The sequence below is a fragment of the Protopterus annectens genome, chromosome 3.part1, assembly GCF_019279795.1.
Source record: "Protopterus annectens isolate FY-2018-M chromosome 3.part1, PAN1.0, whole genome shotgun sequence".
Lineage (NCBI taxonomy): Eukaryota > Metazoa > Chordata > Ceratodontiformes > Protopteridae > Protopterus > Protopterus annectens.
In genome coordinates this window covers 1,142,503,296-1,142,523,573 of record NC_056732.1, presented here as the reverse complement: position 1 = coordinate 1,142,523,573, position 20,278 = coordinate 1,142,503,296, and positions in this window count along the sequence as shown.

Genomic DNA, 20,278 nt, shown 5'->3' with positions numbered 1-20,278 from the left:
TAATGGGATAGATGATATGGAATGATTTATATGTGCCATCAGGTGTTGTTGTTGTAAAGATGTTCAGTTGAACAACTGCTATGAACAATAGAGTCTGTCCCTGTAGGTAGTGTGCCATACCCATCAACTGTGCAGAGTAGCATTGACTGACAAGATGTAAGCCATCATAGTGTGTGTTGTGTAATGGAAAGCATGTATATTACTGTGGCCAATAGCTGGTGGTGGAAGCAATGCTATAATGATGGACATGTGGGTTCCAGAGCTCATCACTTGCAGGACACTCAAGTTAACATGGAATGTAGCATGCTGAAATGTCATAGGTGTGTAACAGGCTTACCTGCAATCTGTCCCTATATATACCCCCCCTAATGTTAGGCTGTGTCCATATGTGGCACCTGTCTGTATTGTAGCAAGGCAGAACAGTGCAGTTGTGCAGGAAAGAGAGTTAAAGATTGTGGACCCGATGTCTGAATGTACCCTATATGTATATATATATATATGTATACACACACACACATACATGTATGTCTACAGATATACAGACACCTATATGTGTGTGTGTGTGTGTGTGTGTGTGTGTGTGTGTGTGTGTGTGTGTGTGTGTGTGTGTGTGTGTGTGTGTGTGTGTGCATGTGCGTGTGTGTGTGTGTATGTCTATATATATATATGTATATATATATATATATATATATATAAACACATATATACAGCATAATATTTATCTACACATATATAGAGATTATATATGTGTATGTCTACATATATACAAACACACACACATCTGTATATAAATACATGTCACATATATTTCCATCACAGTGCTGGATGCTATGTGTGTGGGAACATCACACATATCAATACATGTATGTATATATATATATATATATATATATATATATATATATATATATATACAGCTGTAAGTGTGTGAAATATGGATGGTTATGTCACATGCAAAATCCTTGTTGGGACCACATTGCCCTTGTCTGTGAAGGTGGGAATGGGAATTTGGGGAAGGATAGGTATATTTGTGGAGGTGGGTTGGGTTGGTAGAGAGAGATGGCAGCCTACAGGGGTGGTATATGACACATGTGGTGGGTAAATACCCTGGATGGTGGGTGTAGTCTGTGATGTGGAAGACCATGAGTCCCCATACGGAAACAATGGGAACAAGGCCCACAACCACTGCTAGTCACAACAGCAGCTTCTCAGCCCTGAAGGTGCCTGGCCTGGAGGCTGAGCAGGAGGAGCAGGTGGACCCTGTGATTGTGTACTGAGGGCCTTAAGATGCTGTAGCACATCCCACAAGTCTCTGTGGAGCTCCCTGTGCAACAGACCCTAGACCTGACCTTGGGTGACAGGATCATGTCTGTGTGTGCCCCAAGGGGGAACCCCAATCCCGTGAGGTGGTTCCACCTGAAGATAGTACTGGACCAGTAGATGAGGAGGCCCCAGGGTGGGTCCCACATGTGATGTGGCCTGGTAACATGGCCAGATGAGGTGGGAGAGGTGGTTCTGCTGGCAACTGTTCCCTAAACATGCTATTGTGTCACTGTTATAGAACATATGTGGGTAGTACTAGTCTACACAATCCTGGATCATGTCCAACAGCATGCATAGATATCCCCAGTAACACATAAGGACAGATGTTCAGCAATCACATAGCAAACAGACCACATGCATATATGGAACCATAGTGGCCCTTACAATGGCATGCAGGTGACATTGTCCATAACAGGCCAGCTATGACAGTGTCCCCACAGGGAACATGGCTACAAATACATAGCACAAAGCATGGTACAATACGATATATGTCCCAATGGTAGCTAAGCTGTAGCCATGCCTATTGAGTTGTGTCAACAGTTTGTTGTCACAGATATGGTGGGGGGAGACACAGATGTGTATTAAGAACTATGGTAACATTGCTGTATGAGTTGCTCAGACATGTTTCCATCTTTGTGTCTTTCAGGCAAGATATCACATGGCTGGTTACTGGTGTATTCAGCAGGCAAAAAGGAGGTCATTGGCAACCACTTGGTACAGTACTACCAGGTGCTGTTTGGCAGGACAGCCTATGAGCAGTAGGAGTGGACCGTCCTGTGGAATGATCTAGTCCAAAGGGTCAATGATGTCGGCCTGCATAACTGCAGTTATGAGCAGGTCCTGCATCATTGCAGCAACCTGCTTCACAATGCCTATCGGTGTACTGCTGCAGTCCAGTTGGATCACCTCACAACAGGAGGGGTCATGACATCCATCTCCCCTGACATATGTTGAGGAACTCCTCGTCAACCACATGGCACCTGCCCACCCGCACAAGCAACAACTGGCGGAGACCATAGTGGAGGTGGGTGCTACCCACACACTGGCTGAGGAGCATGCAGGTAAGTCCACAGGGCACATCAGTAGACCACTGTTGTGCATCCACATCTGTACAGGTAGATAATGCATATGTGAGATATCATATATATAGTCTGTTGCTGTGTAGTAGTAATAAGCAGATGTGCATAAGCTGTAGTATTGTGGATTTGTACTGTTGATGTGCTGTAATGCTGAACCCACCCTGTAGCAATGCTACAGCTGTGGCTATTGACATCACATCTCTCACACACTTATGTAGGTCCCTCTGGTATACCACCAGCAGCAGCATGTAGCTGTTGAGTATGGTTTATGTTCATGCTTGCCAATACACCGGTCATGTAATGGCTATGGTATATTCCATGCACACATCTAACACACCTACCCATAAAGCATGCCGTACATGTTCATGTATTGCTGCTGTTAACTGCACTGCATCACAGTGGTGACCATGACAGTGTATCTGAAGGGTATGTCAGACACCTGCAATATAACTAACATCCTGTCATTGCAAAATGTGTCCACAGGGATGAACATAATGGTGGGGCACATAGCCTACAGTAGGGACATGTGTGAAACATCACCCTTATACAGTGTTACAACAGTGTATATACCAGTATTACAATGGTAACAGTTACAGATCCACACTATGGCCTATCATAATACTGTGGTCGACAACCCTTAAAGCCTGCAATGTGGTCACAACATGAGCAATGTAATACAGAATCATAGGATAGGGCAGCAAATATGGGAATGCATACCTTCACAAACACTGGAAGCATATGTGTGCACACACTCCAGAAAAAAAATATAGTGGAAGCAGCTGTTGAGGTACTGACTGCATGCATTTGTCATGGAACTGCATCTTTCAGCAAGTACATATCCCCAATGTTACACCACGTATTGGTCTGCTGTCCAAGATGTTTGACCATTAAATGTGCACACTTACCTGCAATAGAGCCAGGCATGGCTTGCACACATCTTACATGACATGGCATGGGCCCCATACCCAACATGTAGCACCCATGAGCTGGACATGTAGCCATACCTCACCATTGCATATGCCATTGCAAACAGTGCAGACAGTCATTTATGTGGCAGGGATGTATGGGACAGGAATGATGTAGGAAATAAACATATAGCCATCCAAGGCAAATGGTGTGACATGTAGCAAACTGGTCATGCGGGCTGCCCAGTAATATGTCACAACACTGAGGGGGTTTCAGGAATGTCCAGCAAGTACTGGCTGTGCAGTATCTGTGTCAGAAATTGCCTGGACTCTGCAAGCTTGTGGGCTATAGGTTAGGGTAATCAGATGTGACAGTTGTACCACAGGAAATATTGGTCAGGCCTCTCTACAGGTAGTGTATGCCTAACAGATGTGGTTCCTAACAGTCATGTGTTGCAATGTGTACTGGTGTACCATGACCATGTTGGAAACCTACAGACAGTATCATGTAAGATACATGTGCTGCACAACCAATGCCTCACCCCACCTCAGGCCCACCATCCCCATCTGTACTGTGCTGGTGCTAGTGTACACCTGTATGCTTTCAAATTCATTAGCTGGCACTAGGCTGTTACACATGGTGTTCAGTGTTTGGGACACTGCAAACTGACATACATGTGTAGGCCATAGTTGTCAAGCATCTGCAAAAAGGCTGAAGGTGCGGAGGGGGTGTCATCGTGACACACCAGTGCACTGCAGCAGGGATCCTAAGGATGCTATGCATGGCTGTATATGCACACAGTCAGGTTCAGGAACTGTGGCAGATGTAACCCTGACTCCACAGCAATAGTGGTGGCAGAGTGTGAACTCCAAGGAATGTGCACATGAGTTGAACTTGCAATCATGCAGAGTTGGGACATGTGTAGGGCAGACTGACAATATACTGGCAAATGCAGATGGCCCATGCTAGTGTACCCCTGCCAGGAATAGTGACTGCTGTAGTACACGTAACAGTAGCTGCAACAAACTGTCACAATATGGGCGTTCATGCATATGCACCCACAAAGTGTATGCATCGTGGTCAACATCAGCACAACTAACACATTTGTTAGACACTGCATTTGAATGTACAGGACATATGTCACATATCCGACTCATGTAATGGTAACATATGGAGTGATGCGGTTACATGGCATATCAAGGAAAAGGGCACCATATCAATAAGGGTGTGTACACTCCCCATAGCCACGGTAAGGTTTGACGGTTGTCAGCGTAATAGTACCGTATTGGTCATACATGCACTGCTGATGTTGGGATATGTAAATCAGACATCAGGGATTGACAAATGGCAGCTGTCCACATATCATCTCAGGTATGTATTGGACAAACACATAGGGACTGTGAGCATTAGAGCAGACATAACGGAAACACATTCAGCAATGGTGTGTACACCTGTGAAGTATGGTGTGCAGTACATGGCAGGGTGCAAAACAGGTGCACAGCAATAATGTGTACATGGGTACAATGTTTTCCAGGGGAAGAGCCATCACTTACTAACACAGGCCATGCATCACACACATGTATACTGTTGCTAGCATGGATTGACTATAGCTGCACTGCATGCTGTTGAGTACCATATGTTATGCATGTTGACAGATGGTTAATGGGAGGTCTGTGTGTACTATCCTTGTGCAACCTCACCTGTAGGTGTGTGTGTGTGGGTGGGGGAGTTATTTTGTCTGTAAGTGCAATCTGGTGGAGTGGAGGGCATTGATGCATGTAGGATGTGTGTGTGCATGTGTGTGTGTTTGTGTGGGTGTCCATATATGTACATGTGTGATTGTGAGGTGTTCATATGTCAGTACTTCCCTTTGGAATTGAGCAGTACATGTACATGGACTGACACATGAGACACTAGGAATACTTGTCTGATATGTAATCTCAGGACAGCTGATAGTATAATAAGGTCTGTAGCATGGAACATGCATTGGGAGAGACACTAGACACCAGGTATACTGTTAAAATCACAATCAGCAGAAGGGTGAATGACTATCCATGCATGCAGCACTACAGATGCATTGAAGAATTAATAGACAATACCAGGGAGTGTATCCATATATTACTGTTGTCCACATAATAAGTCGATTGAGCAGCAGATCTTGCATCTACTGAACAATAGTTACTTATGAAACTCCAGTGTGTGACATTATTGAGTGAATGTAGTAGCCCCTGACATATGGGAGCTATGCTCACAATGTCTGGACATACCCAGGGTGAACACTGGATGACAGCAGTGAAGCCTTGTAAAACCAACTCCAATCAAGTCAAAGAGTTAATGGAGTAACAGGTCATGTGTTGTGATCACTTGTCTAGGCATTTAGAGGAATGATAGGTTAATGAGTGGTATTAATGAGTGTATGTTACCAAGTGTGACGCAGGATGGGGAACTTAGGTGAATAAACTTGAGACTGTCTGTAAACTCAGGGACAGGTAGGTATTATGATGGAATGTGTGTGTGTGTGTGTGTGTGTGTGTGTGTGTGTGTGTGTGTGTGTGTGTGTGTGTGTGTGTGTGTGTATGTGTGTGTTTGTGTGCATGCGTGTGCGTGTGTGTGTGTGTGTGTGTGTGTGTGTGTGTGTGTGCGTGTGTGCGTGTGTGCGTGTGTGTGTGTGTGTGTGTGTGTGTGTGTGTGCGTGTGCATTGCTATTCAATGCCATACAGGTCTTAATGTGTGTTTCTTGTTTTCCCCTCACATGTGGTGAGGTGGGTCAGGGTCCCTTCTGCATGAAATCTGATGTTGGTGTCCATACAGACACCAAAGATGATGATAGGACTGCTGAGGCACAGGCAGGGTTGTCAGAGGCCAAAACTGCACCATTGTTTGCCATCCTCCTGTTAACCACCCCAACCCCGCACACAGTCACAGTGCCTATAGATACTCCATCAACAGTGGCCATAGCAGAGGGACAGTTGGTGGTTGGTGCAGTGCACAGGAGTGTGTGGTATCTATGTCTGCTTTGTCTGGACACTGCAGGCACAGCCAGATGTCTGGCAGGGCATCACATAGGCAGATGTACCAGGGTGCTCATGGGAGGGCTATTGGTCATCATGTCCCTGGCAGAAGTGCCACAACTGGTACCACCAGATGCATGTTTCAGACTGTCATGGGTGCACAGGCATGTATGGAACTGTACAACAGACAGGGTCTGTGGCTGCAGAGAGCTGCTCTCTCATCTGTAAGCAAGAACTTCCATGAACTTGCAGGTGCCCTCCACGATTATACAGAGGTCATGGATAGATGGTTGGGTGAGATGGTGGGACTCATTGACCTTGGATTGTCTGTGCTCGAACATGTGGTGGGAGTGGGATGATGGCCACATGAATGTAGGCCAGCAACACCAACAGCTGGTGGTCGATGTGGACATGCAAGGATACCATGGTGCTCCCTTAGAGGCAGTACCGGCTCCAGTACTGCGGGGGGGGTGCTGTCCACAACACACCACTGCAGGCCATGTGCACATGGCCCTGGCCTGTCCTAGGAGGGATGTAGTTCCAGCAGACATATGTCATCATCAGGGGAGAGTAGCACATCGAGGCCTGTACCTGGACATGCCCATGGAACCCCTGGCAGGCACAGTCTGTGTATCCATGGCCAGAGGAGGTGAACTGCACACCCTGCCATGTATGGTCTGCAGCTGTCCAAGAAACACCTGTATAGGGCAGCCACATGGCAGAACTGTGTGCATGCATACCCAAACACTATACAAACACATCTAGGGCAACCCCATACCTACACACGCCACATCACCACACCCATTTCAGCTAATTACACCCCTCATCCACACACATAGTGTCAAACATGTCCCGCCCTCAGTCTCTGGCAAACCAACAACACACCCTGCGCATATGATGATACCTGTGTCACATCACTGCCATCCGTAACATCGCTGCAGGGACAGGCTAATATGGTTCTGATGCACACGATGACTGTACTACAGTGTACCAATGTACTGTTGTGTAACATGTTGTCACCAGTAATGTTTAATGCTTACATGTCAGGTAGTGTAGCTGTCCAGCCATGTTGCATTATAGCTGTTATTCACACTGAATGATTGTGGTCTCCATAATGTTATCCATGTGTGTTGTAGGTGTGCATGTGTCAGCAGGAGGATGGTCTGCAGTCATATTCCACAAAGGGTATAGCACTGTGGTGACACCATGGCTGTGACATATCCTGGGTACAGTTGAACACATGTCACAGGTCTGTATAACACTTACTGCCTGTGCCACATGGACAGGTGACCCCCTGGGATATGTATAATCAGCAACCTGATGTAGATCCATCCACATACATGCCCACTCTTACTTGGCACCACTGGGACTAGAACCCTACCTAGATATGTAGTGCTACTGATGTGTGTGGCTTTCTATGCACACACCACACAGCATTTAGGATGAGGTGTGTTCCAGGTTACATGTTACATGCAGAACATCTCCAGACATGTACAGTATGGTAATGGGGATGTAATGTTTGTATATGGACAATACACAGTGTGACATACCATCATATAGACATTAACAGACACATAACAGGCAGACACACATCCAAGAAACCTGGGCCTATCAGTGCTAACTAACTTGTCAGTGTGTCCAATGTGTTACAGGTAGGATGCACACAACACATGCATAATTGGGCTGGATTGTGTTATCAGTTACCTGTACTGTGGATGGTGTCAGTGGTCACCATACAGTGGTACATGGGACATATACCGGGGGTACCATGGTGTAATGGCAGTGTACACAGCACCCACACCTCACTGTGGATATTGTACACACTGGAACCCATGATGACACACTGACATGCCCACCATCATACACTGACCACAATTGCGCTACAACCCATTGTCCATCCCAACAGTGGTTCTACAGGTATATGCATCTAATGCACATGCCACAGGCATAGTAGGGTGATGCATTTTCATGCCTCAGCTATGGGCAGCAACATCATTACCCATAATACTGTGTGGCAATGCACATTGTAATAGGAGTATGTGGCTTCAGAATGCTGTACCCTACAGATATACACACATGCACACATACACACACTTGCCAGAACTCAGTGGGTATCCCATGCCTATCAACCCATTTGTACAGCACTGTTGTGCTGGTACTGCTAGGCTCAGGTAGCCATTAGGGAGAGGAGCGTAACAGGGTACATGTAATGTCCGGTACAGCAGCAGCCACATCTAACTATGGCAATGGGTGTTGCAGTGGGTGTGAAAGCCCTCATGGTATTCCCACTTACAGGTATACTAACACACAGACACTGATATCCTCAGTAATGCACATGTACACATTTGTCAGTACTGGGGTGCATCGCTACAGGTGGTCATAGGTGTGTACCTGGCTATTGTCCATGGAGAGGTGAGAATTGTAGGGTTTGTGTGTACTGTGGTATCATGCCACCTGCTATGTGCCAGCAGGCAATATATCTACAGACACCACTGTGGTGACCATCAGGGTGAGAGTGACATGCATCAGCCAATCCTCTTGGTGCCTCCTGCAAATGGCCACTGAGGTGATACAGTTGACATGTATGCAACATTTATTACAAAACATGGTTAGTGTCTGTGTTGGACACCTGTACCCAAGCATGTTCTGTTGACTGTGGTAGTGTAGTGGAGGTACCCATGGCATGTGGTGCATACAGGGTGTTGTGTCCTATCTGTGTCAGTTATAACACAGCTGGGAAGACATGTCAGTATCAGTCAAGCATAGGTTGCCTGTATGTATCCAAGCTGGATACCTGCCATCTGCACATCTGTACAGGGACTGACAGGACATCAGCTTGCCAACTAGCTATGCAGGATGAATGTGTTGACAGATAGACATCTGACACCAATATGTATGCCATTACCTCATGTTGGAAGCCCTCACTGACGTGCTGTACAGACAATAGTCTACAGTTACTTTCCACATGTCAAATCATTATCCAGTAGGGGATATATACTGTGACACAGCTCACACACCAGGTACATGACAGTGAAGCCACAGAATCCATCTATGCATGCAGGGATGTTTGTTGTCAGTATTACATTTATCAATCTACTCTTGCTTGGGAAAGCACTGCCAGCAGTAGTAATGGCATGATACACTACATGCCAGTGTGACAGCACGTAACCTGGGTTACTGCCCTTGTATGTAACACATTCACATGGATAAGAGTAATGTACAAGTCTTATATACTCAAGTGCCCCAGACATGACACTACTTGCTACTGGAATGATGGCACATAGATGCATGTTTTTACATGGCATTACATACACTTATTACAGATGTCATTATCTTGCTATGTTATCAGACTGGAATGTGAGCACTGGTTACTAGGGCTGAGCCATGCTTAGCAGGTGTCAGCATTGCTGCAATATAACAGTTAAGAACATTTGCACACTAGTAAGTGAAGCCTACATGGTGTAAGCGCCCATACATTTAACCATACCTTAGCACCACTTAGCTTCGCGCAAAACTGTGCAAACACACTTAAAGCTGTTCAGAACTGCCTTAACCACTATGTATCCAGCAGCCCTTGTTCTGCCCAGCAACAAAATAAACAGCCCTTGCAGGTTCTGAACCCAGGACCCTGTACACTATAGTCACAACAATTGACCACTACACCATGATAGCTGTGAAAACAGTCGTTGTTTTTCCAATATATCTGTCAATAAATATATTGAATAGCATTGAACAATTGCTGTGACTTCCACAACTGTGTAGTACTTGTTAGTGATATTACTGTTGCATCACATTTTATTTATTTATTTTTATTTTACATTTGTTAACCGGGAGAAATCCGACTGGATACATGTCCATTTTCAGCGGAGGCCCGGGGAGAAAAGCTCCGAACAATACAGATAAAAAACAGATAAAAACAGATAAAAACAGACAAAAATACAGACTAAAAAACAACAAGCAATCGAACGAAAAATATATGTTGTTATATCTAAATATGTTGTTATATCTAAATATACACATATCAGATACATAAAGTGTGATATATCTTGGAAGGTATACACAACAGTAATGTTTACACATGACAAGGATATGGATATATACACATAAATATGTAGATATATGTCTACATGTACATACACATATATATTCATATATATATATATGTATTTATACACATCTGTATAGTGCATCATATATATATGGCCTTTTATAGAGCTCTCTCTCTCTATATATAGGGTCTATATTAGAGCATCGAAGTTTCAGAACTTTGAATGTTCTAATATATACCCATATTCAGTGAAAGCTGAAAATATTAAAGCTACAGAAAACTGAAATTTTTCCTAGGGAAAGAATTTGGTTGTCCATTTCTGTTGCTTCTGTATTTTCAGTGCTGTGGTGGAAAGTTATGGGTAGGGTTCAGGTAAGTGTGCGAATGAGCATGGGTTAGGTTAGTTAGGGTTCGGGTGTGGGTTAGGTATGTGTGCAATTGTGTGGACGTGAGGGTTAGGGCAGGTTAGGTGAGTTAGGGTTAGGGTTAGGGCGTGGGTTAGGTATGTGTGCGATTGTGTGGATGTGAGGGTTAGGGTTAGGGCAGGGTAGGTGAGTTAGGGTTAGGGCGTGGGTGAGGTGAATGTGCGATAGTGACGGACCAGGGTTATAGTTAGTGGTGTATGTATAGTTTAGTGTAGGGTTAGGTGTAAGATTTTAGGTGTATGTGTGTGGATTGCTGTTTGTTTGGTGTGCTTGTGTTGTGTGTATGTGTTTTGGAACAGCAAATTTTTTCTGTAGGAAAAAATTCGCTGTTCTGTATGTTCAATGTATTCAACTTTCATTGAATAGGGTTCGATATTACAACATTCGAAGTTTTGAAACTTCGGTGTTCTAATATAGACCCTATATATACATATATGTGTATGTACATCATGTATGTACAGATATACCTATTTATGTTGATATATAAGTAGATATCTATACCTATATGTGCATTTATATCTAAGCAGATATACCTATTTCTGTCGATATATATGTAGATATCCATAACTATATGTGCATATATATCTATGTATCTGTAGACATATATAGCTGTGTATATGTATATATATATATATATATATATATATGTTTGCATATATATATATATATATATATATATATATAGATATATATATATATATATGCTTGCATATATATATATATATATATATATATATATATATATATCCATATAGGTATGTCGATGTGTATATGTCTATATATCTATACAGATATATATATATATATATATATATATATATATATATATATATATGTGTGTGTATATATATATATATATATATATATATATATAGGTTCATAAGCTAGTACTAGGCTAACTGCCCTTGCGAGCCATTTTAAGCCTAGCCAGTTATCCCCTGTGAGATTCAAACCCTGTACCTTGTGTTTGCAAGGCAAGCACCTTAACCATTAGGCCACCCTCCCAACCCTATATATATATATATATATATATATATATATATATATATATATATATATATATATATATATATATATGTATATATATATATATATATATATATATATATATATATATATATATATATATATATATATATATGGGTCCACTACATAGTACCGAAAGCTCATATTACCGAGGCCCATATGACTGAGACCATAATACTGAAAGTTCATTTTACCGAAAGCCCATATGACCGAAAACTCATTTGACTGAAAACCAGCAGTGGCAGGTATATGCCCAATTCCCCACTGTAGCGCAACCCTGGAGTGAGAATATTAAGTTGGGGGTGTGGGGGGCCTAGCCCCCCGCATTTTGCAATAACCTTGTACTGATGTTATAAGTGTTCTTGTATATGTAATGGATACACATTAATATAATAGTACATAAACTGCCCCCCCACACCCCCCAACTTAATATTCTCACTCCAGGGTTGCGCTACAGTGGGGAAATGGGCATATACCTGCCAGTGCTGGTTTTCGGTCAAATGAGTTTTCGGTCATATGGGCTTTCGGTAAAATGAACTTTCGGTATTATGGTCTCAGTCATATGGGCTTCGGTAATATGAGCTTTCGGTAATATGTAGTGGACCCATAGATATATATATATATATATATATATATATATATATATATATATATATATATATATATAAATATATGTTTACCATATGTACAGAACATGGAGTGGAGTCCTACCTCAGCATCAGTAGTCTCAACCTCTTAGTGCAAGGGGATGTCATGTATGTATTGCAGGTGTATATGTAGACTGTTGCTACTGTAACAGGGGTTGTCTTAGTAGACATGTTGTGTGTGGGAAGTCACATCTGCTTTTGACATGTACACCATTGGTTACTGACAGACATCCTGAGGACATCATTGTACAGTACCACTGATAGCACAGTCATGATCCTGTGGACTGCAGCAGAGATATGACCAATATATGTGGGCAGTCTGGCACTCTCTGATCAGTCCAGAGGTGTACACAGATCCCCTTCCTGTGAGACATGTGGACCAAGCCTGACAATGCGGATGATAACAGCCATGTACATGGGTATATCATGTAAATATTGGACTACATATGCCCACACAGATTATGCATTCACACACGCCTGTCTATCCTGACACATAATAACCGGTGGTGCAGAGGTCACATGGCCACATACTACCCAGTAGTTAGTGACATACATCTGTACAGAATCCTACTGCTTAGTTAGAAATACACAACAGTTATGGTGGCCTGGCAGCAGTATGTCTTGCAAATATCTGGACATAACATCACACTGGGTAATTACACTAAGCTGCTAGACATGTAACAAAGGACTGTGAAAACTGCAGGCAAACTGCCACAACACTGGACTAGATTTTGTATGGGGGAATACACATCTACCTGAAAATATAGCAGGCTGTACAGGCATGTCACAGCACAGAGTAACAGACACCTGTGAAAAAGTGCATACCCACAACCAGTGTGAACACAGCCACAGCCACATATGGTATGCAAGCTTAATATGACACTATATTACCTGTCTGATATACACCATCCTCATATGTGCCACTCACACACTAACCCAACATAAACTGGGTCACGACACAGTGTGGTCCAATGCCTGTCTGTGGTATGGGACACGTGTGTGTTTGGTCCTACAAACATGTGAGCCAATAGGGTACATTACACTGGAGCAGCATGTAACATCAGATAGAACAGGTCCAAGAACAATGGCATCTACCACAGTCTGTGCCCAGGCCAAGGTATATATTTGCAATACACATACTGTCAACAATCACAATAAGTACACAGACCCCAGTACTGTACACACAACCACAGAATGCCCAGGTTATGTCCTCAGAAATAACCCCTACTATACATAACATGTCTATCAGTCTGGTATCTGACTGGCTTGTTATCAGGTATGATGTCAATAAATAATGGTGTACAGAACATATACATCTCTTACTGCATGACATGTGTACAAAGGTTGACAGACTTGGGGCTGGAGCCACAAACATTGTGCCAATATTGAGATGCTCCTTTGATACCCTCATACATTTACTGTTGTAACAGCTTTGTTGTAACATATGTCCTATGAGGGATATGAAGTCAGTAACTCTCATGGTTGTCACCATGTACTGGCTGCAATCCTCAGACTATACTTCTGCAGTTCTAAGATAAGTGATCTGTGAGTAACACAAGAAACATAAGACTCCAAACACTGCCCAGTCTGCAGATAACCCTACAGGTGGCAGTTTCCTCAAACACATAACACTGTCATGACAGGTATTAAATCATGTAGACACCCTGTTAAACCAACATTACTGCAAATGCAGAACAGCAACAATTACATTCTGTAGCCATGTCTGGAACTCCCCCTGCTGTTTGCCAAACACTGACATGAGGTCCTGCTCACAGTGAATGAAAAGGCCCAACACCCACATGATGTTCCTAGATATTGAAGTGTGTTTCCATGCAATTGGCTATGGGAATGTTACCACAGCTGTTCCACATGCAATCAGCTAGAGGGGGACTGCAATTCATGCAGAGGCCATCAGCTGATCAGGAGTATCACTTACAAAACACAAGCTGCTGCCTAAGCAAAGCAGGTGTACTTCTTCACATCTACCAGAGAGGGAGTAAGAGAGACAGAGACAAAATAAGACAGGGAGGGGGTGGGAGAGTAAAACCTAAGCATGTTTGTGTCACACACTTACCAGTATGGGGTTTCAAACCCCTAACTGACTATGTATTGCTATCCCATCTCCATGCAGTTATTGCACGCACCACAGAGCCTGCATGCTGGGGAGCTGTCCAAAGGTATACCTGATGGTGAGTGACATCTGCAACAGTGATATAGGAGTGATAAGACAGATGTAGTACATGTGCCTGTTCACATGAACAGGTGTCAACAGTGACACAGCCACACTCTTTCCGGGACTCACACACATTAACACAGTTGGCAGGGTCAGGTATACACTTTCTAACTAGCTAGTTTGCTACAATACAGTAATGCACAGATATCACATGCACCACAGGGGTTAGCAGGATGATATATGGGAAGATGGTATGTGAAGGTGTCTGACATCAGAGGGCATGCTTCAGTAGGCCAATGGGAGGAGTAGTGAGTGTGACTGGGGTCAAAATCATTATACTCTACACACACAGACACAGGGTGCCAGCACTGACATGCATGGGTGCATTGCTTCATGGGTGTGTAGTGGTTGACTGTGCCAGAAGGCTGTACAAGGCTAGGTGAAGGGTATACCTTGGCATCAGGCCACACGACAATGGTCTGCAGTGTGGCTCAGGGGTGTAATGTATAGATTGGCCCACACAGGTGGGTATTGTACTCACCATCCAGTCATCTGGGTTACTATTATGAGTGGCCAGTGCTGTGTAATGCTTGCCATGTATGTGTTCTATAGGCCATGGCATGGGCAGTGTCTGGGATGTGCACACATCCCACATGCATGTTCTGTGACATGTGCAACTGTACCTGGGGTGTCTGGGCCATGCTGTGTACACAGATTGTTATCATCAGATGTGCCATTCCTGCCCTCATGCGGTGGGAACTGGCAATGGACACCAGGTTGACCCTGCACCTACATTGACAGCATGATACAGGTATTCCTTGGTGTCAGTGGTATCTGTCCATAGAGGGCATTTGTTTAAGGCATTGTATGTCCTTTGTGGGTTACATTTGATGGCACTACAGTTGTTGCAGGCGTCCAGTGGGGAACATAGTGAAGGCGCACTGTCTGCAATTATGTGCCTATTGTAGGGATGGGACAGGGTGCCATGCCCTCTGTAGTCCACTGCAATCACACTGTGGTTACTATCCGTGGGCAATATGCAGGGAACTACCAACAGAGCGGATGTTGCCTAGCCATGTGTGTGTGTATGAGACATGGGTTGACAGTGTTGTCTGGGTAATACAAGAGTTGCCTAAATTGTTCACCAGGCCTTAATGTCACATGTAGGGGTATGGATTGTCAACCCCAGCCTCTCTGCTTTTTATCATCTATTATACTTCTAAGGTGGACATTGTGACATATAATAAGCCCACCATATAAGAAATTTGCAAAACCCGCTCCACAATGAGTCCAGTTGTTGCGCACTCACAGCCACCTCCACTCAGGATACGAATGACAAACACAGACACACACACACACACACACACACACACACACACACACACACACACACACACACACACACCGAGTCTCACAGTTGCCATGTCTGGGATTGGAACTCCTACCTAACTAGTACATCACACTACTGTATTACGCAGTTATAGCATGCGCCACAGAGATCACTGGGTTTTTTTTTCCCCAAAGGTGTATTTCAAGGTGAATGACATCAGCAGGCTTGCCAAAGAAGGGCAATGGAAGTTCTAGTGAATGTGCATGGCCTCAAAAGCATTGCTCCCTACACAGGCAAACAAACACTCACACTTGTTGTGTCTGGGATTAGAACCCCTACCAAACTAGTATATCACACTAAGGCATTACGCTGGCTATGGGATGCACCACAGAGATTACTGGGCTACTCCTTCCCCAAATGTGTATTTCAAAGTGAATGACTTCAGCAGGCTTGCCAAGGTTGGGTAATGGAAGGTGTATTCCATAGGTTCATAGGGTCATATGTTGATACTGGGTTATTGGCCCTATGGCCTATACATGCCTAGACATGACAATTCTCTGGCTATGACTTCCCACAATATATACTTCCCTGCAACCCTATCTAGCAGGGCAGCTGACATGATCCCCGGGGTAAATTTCCTATCTTCCATCCAATCGTCCAGGTTCCTTTTGAAGAGGGCCAAAGGGGCACTCTGCTTGACATGTATAGGCAGTCTATTCCAGAGTCTGGGGAGTCTCTGGGTCATGATCACATACCTCCTGCATGTATTGTATATTTGCGATGACAGGATTTGGATCCCTGGAGCATGTGGCTGTGACGGTTTGGAATTCTCTAAGTGTAGCATGTCTAACAGCTGTGGGTTTGACATGGCATGTTATGTTAAGCAAAGATCATCTCTGAGAACACAATAAGTGACAGAGTATTGCTGGCTTATTTTCAGATGGTCATCATAGGGCATCTGTTTTATATCTGTGGTTATTTCGTGAGTATGTCTGCAGCCTCTCAACTTGTTGCAGATGTCTTGTGAGGTACATATGTAACAGGCTGTTGTAGTCTGTACTGGTTTTACTGAGAGATGCCTACAGTGGGACAATGTGATCCTTTTCCTGGATGTAAAGCCCTTAGTGGGAGGAGTGCCACATAGGTGGGTTTCTTGACTGTTGTCATGATGTGGTTATCAAAGGTGAGACTACTGTCCACCTGTGTTCCTAAGTCTGTTATCACACTTTAGGTGTTTAGTGTACTGTCAGCTATGTGGTACTTCACAGATGCATGTCCCTTCCCAATGGGGATAACTATACATTTCTTGGCATTGATCTTGAGGCCATGGCTCAGGCACCAAGCATGTCTTTCTGTAAGGTCCTTCTGTAGAATATCCACATCATGTGGGGATTCAATATTGGCTCCCAGTGTGCAGTCATCTGCAAACTTTGTTTGCCAGTGCCCCTTACTGTTGGACTGTACTTCAGACCAGTAGATGCTGGACAAGGGTGGTCCCAGGACTGAACCCTAAGGTACTCCAACTGTCACTTGCCTTGGGATCAGGATGGTGTCACCTACAGTTACAGTGTGGTTTGTGTCAGTACAGCATTTGGCAACCCATCAAGTCACATTGGGATTAATGGCCAGCTTGATACATTTATCTATGATTCCAGACTGGGGGATGGTGTTGAAGTGCTTGGTGTTGTCCAGATAGACTTTGTGAACCACCTTACCCTTGTCCACGGCTCTGGAGACAGAGTCACAGTTGTCATTCAAGTTGAGGTGACGTAATTGATCCTTCACAAACCAAACCTGGTTAGGGTCCAGTGTTTGCAGGTTGCCAATGCCTTTGTTTTAATTTCCATGATAATACATTCCATGGCCTTGCAGAGCAGGCATGTCATACTGCTGGGGTTGTAGTTCCCAGAATCCAAGGTGGATCCCTCCTTGTGGACTGGGATAACTGTAGCTGTGCTCCACACAGTGGGCACGAAGCCTGAGGTGTGGCTATGATTAGACATGGCACGTAGATGAGTTGCAAGTGCAGTTTGTAGCTCATGTAATACGCAGCCCGGGATGTTGAGTGGTCCCATAGCTGCTGTTGTCATAGCTCTGCAGAGTGTGTTTTTTACCTATGTGGCTGTTATTACCGGCATATGGCAATCTGTCTGTGTTGAGATTGGCCCTTTGGGGATTGGGGGGGGGGTGCAGTTGGTACTGAATCAATCTGCCAGGATATTGGCAATATCCCTGGGAGGAGTAGATTTAGTACCATCCTGTTATAGCTCACAACAGTTCTGAGCATTCCCATTTAGATTCCTCAGGTAGCTATGGAATGGCTTGCAGTTTCCTTTGACATCTGTGGCTATATTATGTTAACTAGCCTTGTTGGATGTTATGAGGGGTCTCTGCCTCTTACTGTAGCTGGTAAGGGAGTATTTTTCATCCTGGAAACTCCCTCATTTCTGCAAGAGTTTCATCCTTTTGTTGTACAGTATGCTTATGGCAGGGGGCCACCACATTGGCATCCTTTTCATGGATGGGGAACATCTTGGTTCAATATTGGATGGCACAATTCATGCATGATTGGATGTGCTCATACAGTGCCTTCATGTATGATTCAGCAGTTTTCTATTCAGTTCCCTTTTGCATGGGTGTCATAATGTTAGTCACATCTGACAAGTGTAACATGACATTGGCTTTGGAGATGTGTGTTACAGAGGTGTCCTTACAGGGGTGTGGGGGAGGGATGTTGATGTTAAGGGTGATTAGCTCATGAGCATACCTGACCACCAATGGGGTGACCGTAGGTGTGGAACATTGATGCCCCATGTTGGTAATGACCAGGTCTAGGATATTTGAGCCCCTGGTGTGACTATGGGTTACTTGATCCAGTGCATTGGGAATTATGACTTCCAAGAACAGCTGGGCACACGTGTTGGTACACAAGTAGTTTTCCCAGTTAATGGCAGGGTAGTGTAACTCACCCAGTATTAGGGTGTTTGCTTGTATCATAATATTTCACAGTATGTTATAAAGGCTGTAGTGGGTATCATGGGGTATGGTGGGATATCTGTAGCAAGCTATACAATTTGAAATGCAGTCTAATATACTGTCTGTTGCACCAGGGGTATATCAGACACATTCTGTTGGGCAAGTAGCCTGGTGGTGTGAATATCCTTGGTGAATATGGGCACTCCTCCACCTTTATTGTTTTGGTCCTGGTTTGGTGGCCAACAGCTGTGGTGAGAGCTGTACCTGGTATTGTAGGGATGCTCTCTGGAGGCTTGGATCAAGTCTCTGTTACTGCACAGTTATCAATGTTCTCCATTTTTAGGTGTGTGTAGTGATTGGGAATGGCCAAAAAACATTGCTCCCTACACCCACATTACCAAACACACACACAGAGTTTCACACTTGCCATGTTTGGGAATAGAACTCCTACCTAATTAGGTTATCATACTACAGCATTATGCAGTTATAGGACATGCCACAGAGATTACTGGGCTACTCCTCCCCCAAAGGTGTATTTCAAAGTAAATGACATCAGCAGGCTTGACAAAGATGGGCACTGGAGGTTGTAGTGACTGTGAATGGCCTCAAAAGCATTTCTGCCTACACAGGCAAGCAAACACACTTGCCATGTCTGGGAATAGAACTCCTATCTAACTAGTTTATTACACTACAGCATCACTCAGTTATAGAATGCGCCATGCAGATTACTGGCCTGCTCCTTCCCCAAAGGTGTATTTCAAAGTGAATGACATCAGCAGGCTTGCCAAAGAAGGGCACTGGAGGTTGTAATGACTGTGAATGGCCTCAAAAGCATTGCTCCCTACACAAACAAACAAACACACACACACACACTTGCCATGTCTGCGTAGGACACGCCACAGAGATTATTGGGCTATTACTTCCCCAAAGCTGTATTTCAAAGTAAATGACATCAGCAGGCTTGCCAAAGAAGGACACTGGAGGTTGTAGTGACTGTGAATGGCTTCAAAAGCATTTCTCCCTACACAGGCAAACAAACACACACACAATCATCCTCACTTGCTATGTCTGGGAATAGCGCTCCTACCTAACCACTTTATCACACTACAGCATTATTCAGTTATAGGATGTGCCATGGAGATTACTAGGCTACTACTTCCCCAAAAGTGTATTTCAAAGCGAATGACATCAGCAGGCTTGCCAAAGAAGGGCACTGGAGGTTGTAGTGACTATGAATGGCCTCAAAAGCATTGCTCCCTACACAGAACACACACACAAACATCTGCAATTGCCATGTCTGGGAATACAACTCCTACCTAACTAGTTTATCACAC